Raw genomic sequence first — 10,239 nt, forward strand, 5'->3', positions numbered from 1 at the left:
AAGCTTGCTAAAGGAAATAGATTTAGAAAGGTATGATAAAATTTCAGTACAGAGTGATACTGTAAACTTGAATTTAGGTAAGTTTTCCTTTGCCAGTGAAAAGGAGGCAAGTAACATAGCGACTCATGTTTCTTGTGGAAGAAGTGTTCTTTTAAAAGCAAGTTTTCCATGGATAGGATGTCCTCAGTTTCCCAAATTAAAGCAGACTGGCTGCTACTGTTTTCTGGTTTTGTGCTGTTACTGTACAGGTGGCAGAGGAAGCAATTAAAAATGCAGCTTTGTATTTTTGGCATGGTCACTTGTATTAACTTCAGGAGAAGAAATGAAGAGAATGCTTCAAGATATCTCTCTCTGACAAGCAGGTATTTTGTGCTAATGATTCCAGTACATTAATAGTAAGGTATTATATGGCCTTCTTAGTCCAAACAGAAGTGAGATTCTTTGAGAGAACATTAGCCAACATTCCCATCTCTGTTTCATTTCAGCCTAGTAAAGGTTTCTACAAAGGCAGATTCTTTCAAACCATAGGTATCAATGTTTCAGAAATTGCCTTGCACAGAATGTTTGAGAGGTTAAGTGGATAGTTTATGGTTACCTAGCAATCAAGCTTGAATTTGGGAGTACAAATGGCTCTTACTGAGCCAATTTGTGTAGGCCATTAGATTTGCTGTAGAATGGTTATTTCCTCCTTAACCTCTTGAAGGTACAGTTTCCCAAGATTTGAGGTGGTATTGAATCTTTATGTAATGAGACAAATGGAGAAGTTAATGGTTTAGTATGAACAAAAATTTCTTGAAGAGCTGGCTGTAGTTTAGTGGTTTTGTTGCGTTTGGGTTGCTCAGGTAGTATAGGGCAAAAGTAAAATTCAGTAGCCATAATCTTCATGTGGCAATGGCTGGTTTGCTCTTTTCCTTTTAACTTGCTTTAGAAAGACAAAGTTATTCTGCACCTAGAATTCAGAATTAAAAATGCTCTGAAATTGAAGAAGGCTGTTATGTTTAGGGGGTGCGGTTGGGTATTTTTATGGGAGTTTGCCTTTTACTTTTTAATCTTAAGGGTTTGCGTGGAAGAATTTCACAGATTGTTCTGATAGAACTATTCCTGTACTTACTTGCTGTCCTTTGTGCTGTTATTCATTTCAGTTAATATCTCTTTAGTCCAACTTCAACCCCCTTTCTAGGCATAAAGTAAATCAAATCCTCTTTGTCCCTCTGTGCCTTTAAAAAAAAAAAAAAAGACCCAAAACAACACACAACAAAAATGGCACCCTTCTGTTATACTGGAGTTTGTAAGCTTTCCTTGGTATAATGATGCTGGTTTGAATTCACAATTTACCTTACAGCAAAGGTCCCCTGAACTAAATATCTTTTGGAAACCAAAATTCTTAAATTCTTCTGATTTTGTTGGAGGTCTTGGTGATAGTCTGATTATGTCTACAAATGTCTGTTGCTTTAATTAACCTCGTAGATACCTGTGTTAGTCTAAACTTAATTACTTTTCTTTATCTTACAAAGTTAGGTGCAAACAAATTTTTAGATAGCGTAGGTGTAAATGAAGCCTTAAAAAGTGCAAATTTATTCTCATATTTGATAATCTGTTTAAATAGTACCTAGTTAGTATGCTAGTGCAAGCACTGATACCTGTTTTAGCATCAGCTAATAGAGTGGGAATGTTGAATCCTTTTAAGAAGATTGAGGGTTTTTTTCCAAAATCTAATTAAGTTAATACTTTACAAACTAATTCTTGGAGATGCTGTTTAGAATGGGAATTTGCTGCTACTCCAGCAATGGCAACCTGCCACCAGTATAGCTAGTGTTCGCAGTCCATAAATGTGTGAAGCTGTAATTTGGAACTAATTTCAGACACAAACAAAGTGCAGGTGATCGGAAATGCAGTGATAATGATTGATACTGTTGCATCAGTAGGCCTTAGCTGTGCTTAATACCCTATTTTCACTTGTGCAAATTAAAAAATGGTGGGAGTGAGCTATACCAGTTGTGGGTTTAGCTGCTTGTGAGCTCACAGCAACTGGTCAGTCTTACTTTACTGTGGATAAAACTGTTCTTCCTTCTCCCAGAAAGAGCCATTCTCCATTCTGTTGTACTGCATACCCCTTCCAAGAACGAGGCTCTTGTTTTCAGTGTGTATGACCATTAAGAGGATTTCTCATAAAGGAAATCAGAAGTCTATTGACTCATGTTGGGAAGTCTCCTGTCATCAGTTTTGAGCTTCTCAGGCAGCTTTTTAAATTAAGCAACAGGTAATTTCATGATCATGCAGGACTGCCTTTGTTTACCTTCTCTAGATGGGTCTAATCCAAAACCAGAGGGTGATCAGGCTCTTAAGGAATTGTCTGTCATTAATTTCCTTACTTTGGGTGATGACAGAATATTATTGTTGCCCTTAACTTGAAAATTGGAGGAGTCCCAGCCCACCTGTGTAGGAGGCCAGCCATCATCAAGCTGTTTACGCACCTAGAAGAATCTAATGTTTGATGCACGCATGTGTTGATGGCATGTTTAAAGGCCCTTAGGTTGAGAAGTGGCCTTATGTGACCATTGTGTTAAAAGTAATAGGAGTTAAACTTCAAGTGGATCTTTGAGGTGGTCACTAAGTGCTTTCAGTGAGTGTTTAAAGGTGTATTGTCCTATGCAGCTATGCTTCTGATTTTTTTTTTTTTTTTTTTGTTATAGGTATAAAAAGGGCTGATGTGAAGATCAATTCCTCAAGGCTTTTGTTGTACCCAAATCTTGCATTGGTTTTAAGATTTTGTGTTTACACTGACCGGTATAGTCTACTTAACACAGTGAGCAAAGAAGTGTGCACGCAGCAGTCAAATCTGACCAAAAGTCTTTCATGTAAAGAGCTAAAACTTGTACTTAATTCATAAGGACTGGGCTGGCTTTCATCATAGCCACTCAGAAACTTCTCAGAAGGCAGAATTTGCCATGTCTCAGCTGTGTAAATGTGTGTGAAGTCACAGAAAACAGCTGGCTCTTGAGTGATATTTCTGTACCAAACTGGAACTAGATGATAGTTATTTTTTTTCCAAAGTCTGTTGGTTTCCCTGTGTACTTAAGAAGAAAGTCACTTCCCTGATTCCACTCGCTTCCCTGCAGTAGGGGCTTGACTTCATTATAGAGCTTATAGGTGCGAGCTTTAAAGAACTATTTACTGGACATCTTTCAGTAACGTCACTACCTTCTGTGTTTTCTGATCCCTGCTGCAACATAATAGTCATGAAATCTTAAAGCCCTATTCTCTATGAGCTTTTGACTTGAGGTGTATAGTTATAATTCCCGTTGTGTAAAGGTCTGGCCTTGATGTAACGAATTGATAGATGCATGTCCTCTTGCAGCCCTCACTCACAAGTACCATTATTTCCCTTGTACCCTGAGGATGTTCTTGACTGTTTCTCTTTGGGGTGGATAGGACATCTGCCCGCCCTACTGCGTGGTAGTTGCTGAATGGAGAAGTGTTGCTGGGGCTAGTAAAGTGTTGTTAGAGCCTGTAAATCTATCCAGATGCTCCATACTGCAACACAGTTATGAGTGGCTTTCAAGTGTGAAATTTCTGCTGTGCGTGGAGGCAGAAAACAGCTGAAGTCAGGTAGTCCTGCCTCTTTCTGCAACTTGGACCCTTGTAACTGTGAAAAACTGATTTGGTCACCCTAGCAAGTATCATTTGTTTGAGCATGTTTTAATCTGAACAGCAGAGGGCAGTTTCGCCCATACATTCTGTGCAAGCTCATCCTGCAGAATCCTAAATTTTAGAGTCTTGTGTAGGGGGGAGATGTAATGCAGCATTTTGTCCAGAGAAGTTTGGTACAGTATGTGAGACAGGTTAGATAGCAGGAGCAGTGTAGCAGCAGTGTGGCATGTGGCTCTACTGATACCTAACTTCAGCTCTTCAAATCCTGTGTGTTTGGTTCATTGTGATGATATGATTAAAAAGATTTCTCTTTTCTTCCCCTCCATCTTCAGCAGAAAATCCTCAACCCAAACCAGATGTATGCATAAGCCAGCTGCATTGTACAGTTCTAACACTGCTAGAAAATGCAGCTGAAATCTCATCCCCAGAGTGAATAAGAGGAAGAGAGTTCCCTATGCCCAGATCAAGTTTTTCTGAATGAGCTTTCCTAGCCTGAGTGAGGGGAGAGCTCCTTTTATCTGCAGAGGGGTGGAGAAGTCTGCACCTTAAGCCTCTGCCTGGAGTTGAGCTCTGGCTTTGATGGGTTGTCTGTGTGAGGAAAACCAGCCAAAAAAAAGGGAAGGATAGATTATAGATTGCTAATAGGATATGGGTGCCATTTAGTTGCTGGTTTAAATTCAGCTTAAGATGGCTAGGTCTATTCACCCCATTGCAGTCCTGTAGCTGACATGAAGTGAGCTGGTGGAGTCTCTCTGATGCCTAGGAAGCAGAAGCCTATGGTGGCACCCTGACTTGGGACCAAATCTTGACTCCTCCCACGCTTCAGAAGTGGTTTCTCTGTGCTTCTTGGGGTGTGTTTGCTGAGGGAAAGCATATGCCAATGCTGTACAGGTAAATGGAAGTTTTCAGTCCCTGGAGCTGTCAGTCAGCATTTTTCTGAGCGTTAAACTTGTTCAAAAATACTTGGGAGTGTGCTTGAAACATGGTAACTATCTAGAGAAAGAGAGCTGTTTAGTAAAAGATACTGTCTTTGCAAACCATGCTTTATTGTCCTTCCTTAGGTCACTCTGGATATGTCACACCTTGTAAGATGGCCTGGAAGATACTGAAATTTGCTGTAACAAACCAATCTTTGCCTGTTTTGGCATATATGTAAAAGAGCATTTCCCAGAGCTCTGAAACAACCCGGTTAGCATATTTTATTGTATTTAATATTGTTTAATTAGAAGGATTGTACTTTCAGCTGTGATGATTAAAATGACAATGATTATTGCATGGATTTGTTACTATAATGCAATGACTAATTAAATGGAGAAATGGAGAAAAGGGATTCATGAGCAAGCTTGTTCTTTGAGAAACTCTCCTGTGGTGTTTTTAAATCGATGGTTCATGCCTGATCAATTCATAACAGTGTCTCATTATTGGTGGAAACAATGTTTGGTTTTGCTGGAAATTTACCTTCACCACACATCAACCTCGAGTTATCTAATTAGTTGGTTCTGTAAGTTACTGCAGTGAAAAATGCAAACTCCTGGAATTAAGGAGGTGAAAGTTTTGCATATATAAAGAAAAGAAGTCCTATCTGTCCCCAGGTTGCAGGTGCTGTGTTTATTGACTTCTTCTAGTTGAGTCTTTGCTATAATGACACTCTTAAGAGCAGAATGTGTGTAACCATGAGGGGGTTGATAGTTGATTTACATTTCTATGCTTTTATCTCTCCCTTCTAAGTTTTCAGTTTTACCATCAGTCCCCTTTGCTTATATTAGAAATTGTCTGCCAAAACTAAGGGCCCTTTTTTACTTCTCTGTAGGGATGTCATCTACTGGCTGTTGGCACTGGCAGAATTCTTAGCATCAAAATATTATTATTACTTCTGTATCAGCAGACGTGTGTGGCACTCTGAAGAACCTGTCAAGATGAAGTCCATGCTTCTGCAAGCTCACAGTCTGCAGTCGTGATCCTGTAACTTACTCTGCCTGGCCCCTTTCTCATGGAAACCTAAACAGTCAAGAACAGGACATTGGGACAATGACACAGGAGGGGAGAAGGTAAGGTTTAGGACAGTCTGATTGCTTTGGTAGTCATTGGGTGGGTGTTTTGTTTATTTGAACTGTGTATAAACCTCTAAAGCTTGTTCCTTTTTTACGTCATGTTATTTTTAGACTGGTTAACCAATCAGTACTAGTCACTAATACCATCAGAAAAAGTCAGACCTCAGTCATTGACCTGATTGTAAATGATGAAACTTACCAAAAGGAAAAAAATATTGAAGATGCTCTTTATGATTGAAAAGATTTGAAACACAGACTCTCAAAACTGTAACCAAATAATATGAATTGTCACCACTGAGTTAATTACTCTGCTGGCAGTCCTGCAGTTCACAAGTGGCTTCTGCACTGCAAATGTAAGAAGCAAGCTTTCAAAAATCTGGCTTGCTGTTTGATAGCAACTTTAAAAGGAACTCTGACTGCTCTTTTAAAACTTACTAATCAGACCACATCATTGTGCCTTAAATTCAGTGAGTCCCTCATGCAAATAGGAAAGCTGGGATGCAGATATAAAGAAGGCAGCCAGAGTAGAAAGCAATACGGTGAGTCAGCATCCATCTTGTGTGTTGGATTGCAAACTGTGAACACGTGAGGACCTGATATAATGGTTAAAAACTGGAGAGGGTACTTTACTGTGAGAAAGTCATAGCCCAATCTTGGCCTGTTGACCCATTCTTAAAAATAATGCTGTCTTCTAAAACTTTCTTCTGGCACCCAAAGGCTTAGTGGTTAGAGCAGAGGTTACCTGTTGAGCAGGATGGCTTTATTTTCCTTTTTCTGCTTTTGAGCTGATATCTAGAAAGAAGAGGAGGGTGTGCCTGAAAGTTGGCTATATAGTAGTGATATATACAGAAGATCAGACATGCAGACTGTTGTGGCCTGCCACCCTCATGAACCAACAGACTGGTTCTTAATGAGAGCTTGGGCTAACCACTTGAGTGCCTTGGTTTCTCTGGGCAAGCATGCAAGTAAGTGTTCATAACTTAAAGTATTTTTTTCTGAAGTGCATAGAGACCCTGGGATGGAATATTTTGATATTAGAGTAGCTCTCTTCCCATACTACCACTGGGTTCTATCTAGTCAATCTCTCCCTTCATTTTGTTTGTTTCCGAGATGATGTTCCTTATGAGACTGCAAAGGTCAGTGGTAGTGTTTTCTCTGCTGCCTTGCCCTCAAAATTTTTCATCGGGCCTGATAATACCTTTGATTAGACTGCAGAGGGGGCACCCTTTCAAGGATCAATGTCTCCAGCCTTGGGCAGTGCATTTTCAATAAAACCAGTGACAGCAACTCTTGTTTGAACCTTGTAGTGTTCCTATGTTTGCTGTGTGGCTGTTCCCTTCAGAACTCGGGGTCTTCCCTTGATTTTAAAGAAAAGCTTTAAGAAAAAATGTTACAGTCTGTCAGAACCAGCAGCCACTTGGACTCAGGATCTTTCATGGACTTCCCTTGTTTCTCAGCTTTCTATTCAAATTCTGTCTTCTCAACTCCTGGTAGTGTTTCAGGTGTTGTGTGCTTGGTCCTAGGGGCTGACTGCACAAACTTTACTTTTCACTGATGCAGCAGGGATTTTGTAAATGCTCAACAAAGATGCACCTTGGTCTGGGCTCTGGGCTTTTGAAGAAAGGCTGCTCTAAGACTGACACACTGGAGGAGCATAGATCATTTTCAGCTTTGGGAATTTAACCACTTCTTCATTTCTTCTTGGAGGACCAAGTTATTTTTGCTACTATCAAAGAGTATCACCCTCGTTGACATGGCACATGCGGAACAGCTGTGCTCTTGTGAAGCCTCGCGGGATCCTGGGACCAAAGACAAGGAGAGGCTGAGATGGGGCTAATGATTATCTAGACACAGAATCCCATGCCGTTCTTTGCACCAGAGCCAAATGCAATCTACTGATAGTCATCTTTCATTTCCCATAAACTGTTGAGTGTGGTCATATATTTCCACTTGGAAGTGCAAGAACAAATAGCACTTTGCCATGAGGCAGAGCTTTGTGGGCAGTCTGGAAGGATGCTCAATACAAGCCTTCTTCCTTTGCTTCCTCATGGTGGTCTGTCGTGGCAGATTTCAGGCACCAGGACTGTTTTTGTTTTTTGGCTAAACTGGAGTCTGCTATGGCCAGAACCTTCCAAATTTAACATCTTTCTATAAGCATCAGAATTCACGTACACCCAGTTCTTCTCTTTTTTTTAACTTGCCATGTGAAGGTCATACAAAAGGATAAGTTCACTGTCCTTTGCTTGATGTTTTCCAGAGTGAACTGCCTTCCTTTTACTGCCTAAAGGGCTGACTATTTTGGCTTTTCTTTCTTTCAGTGTTGAAAGGTTAACATTTGTATTATTTTCAGAATACAAAGGAAATGTGTCATCAGAGAGGCACATAATGGAGTTAAATTTTAAAGGAACGGTACTGCAGATAGTAGCAGGACACCTAGGTATTGATGCCTTTGGTCCAGCATGATTTGGAACAGGGCATCAGCTCTAGATTCATGCTTGTCACCTTTGAACCAGGTAGTGCTTGCTGTTCCTGCCAACCCATCATTTTGCTTTAGACATCTGGATGATGCTCACAGAACATGATAGAGCTGTTGTAGCTCTCTGTAGCAGCAGCAATGAAAGACAACAGTTTTCAGGCCTTAGTGTGAAAAGCAACTCTTCACAGTGCAAAGCCAGATTTGGCTATGAGAGCATGTCTTAAAGTTTTTCAGTGGAATTTTTCCCATTTCCCTTTGCCTTCCTACACCTATCATTTATAGACCAAGTGGTTTTGCAATTGGCAAGGCTGATTGTAAAGCACTGAAGGGAAACTCAACCCTGTTTTCAGGTAGGATTCCTGCTACATATAGCAGACATAAGCCTTGTAAGGCATGAAGAATTTGCAGGGCCCTGTTTAGTTTCTCTTCTCAGAGCCTGTGCCACTAGATGGCAATGTGGTACTCTTGGAGTTGGGAGTCCCTTTTTCCTTCCTGTAAAATTCTTGCTTTTTCTGTGTTTATCTCTGCCAAACTGATGATTGCACCCACCACTCCGGCAAGAGAACAGAACAAAATCATTTCATAGAACATTACAGCTGTTGTGCCTTTTCCTTTCTTTTATCCTTTTTTCTTTCCAGTTTTTTGTCCCACAGCAGGGTGCAGAGGTTTAAAAACCTTCTTTCTTAATCACTCTCCTTCTAAAAACAGAGAAAACATAGTCTCTTGGGAGCAATTAGCTGTGAGAAAACCTTTTCTCAAACAATTGCCAGGAAATATTGTCTTGACCGATATTCCTGATGTAACACTGTCATTCTCAGTACTGTTATTCTAAGACATTTGACTGCAAAAACAGCAGGGTACAGAACTGTAATGTACTATCTGCAGTTTACCACCTACCTTACCTTTTTATATCCATTTACTTTCAGTTTGTCTTCCCACCATGTTTCCTGTAGCTATTCTGTTTAGGAGGGTGAAGAGTTATTTGTGACTCTACTCTTGTGACTCTAGTGTATCAGGCCAAGGCTCTGACAAGACAGGGCTGAAAATTAAGGCTGTGCCTGTGCTGTTCAGGTTCCTGACTGAAATTCTATGTCTGTGTGCTATGGAGGAGGTCAGACTGTATGATTATAATGATCCCTTCTAGCCTGAAAATCTGGCAGTCTTGGAATATGTGAGATTGGTGAAGCCTGAATTTTGCTGGAAGCAGTGTGAGAGCAACTATATGCGAAGCAGGCTGCAGAAGTACGCTAAAACCAGGGACTTGACCCTGAAAGCCCTCTCCCCATTGTTGTATTCATGGAAGATGGACGGGGTGAAGGGTGGGGAGAGGTCAGAGGAATGGGTGGTAAACTTCTAGCACTAAAAGCCAAAGTCAGCAGTGGCCAGGAACTACTGATAGATAATTACATACCTACGTGCCCATTCACATGCACAGCCATATTTGTTAGTATTGTGAGGTTCAAATGTCCCTCTTTACATACATTCATGGAGGTTTGAGAAATAAGTCTTACTCTGTGGGACAGGGTGTGAACTGAAGCACCTTCTGGAAGACAGACAGCAGTGTAATCCTTTCATTCAACCCTGTCTGCAGCTGCTTTTTATAAACTTGGCATAAATATGTGCTCAGTGAGGCCAGGCCTGTGTAGCTGGAAAATATTTTCCACCATCCAAAAAAACAGAAGACTGGAAAAAGAGCCCAGAAATTGTGCATAACATGGAATGGCCTCGCTTGTGTTTTTTTTCCATGACTTCCTCAGCTCATTTTTCTGCTGCCAATTTTAGAAGCCCATAAGTCATACTTGTTAAACTTTCTCAGTTAAAATGTAACTCTAAGAACAAAGTCATATGATATGTTGCAGCCAAATAATCCTTGCAGAGCCTCTGACTTGGGAAAAGTTGCACTGATTTGGCTGGCTTGCAGATCTACATAAGCTCCCGTCCCAGGACAGGCAGTGCCAGGGCTAGGTTAGCAGTGTGGGGCCCAGCTATGCAGCCCTCCCGGATGAAGATTTCCCCATTGACTTCAGCAAGAATTTCTCTCTGCTCTTACTAGGATAGTCA

The sequence above is a fragment of the Dromaius novaehollandiae genome, chromosome 3 (assembly GCF_036370855.1).
Source record: "Dromaius novaehollandiae isolate bDroNov1 chromosome 3, bDroNov1.hap1, whole genome shotgun sequence".
NCBI classification, from domain to species: domain Eukaryota; kingdom Metazoa; phylum Chordata; class Aves; order Casuariiformes; family Dromaiidae; genus Dromaius; species Dromaius novaehollandiae.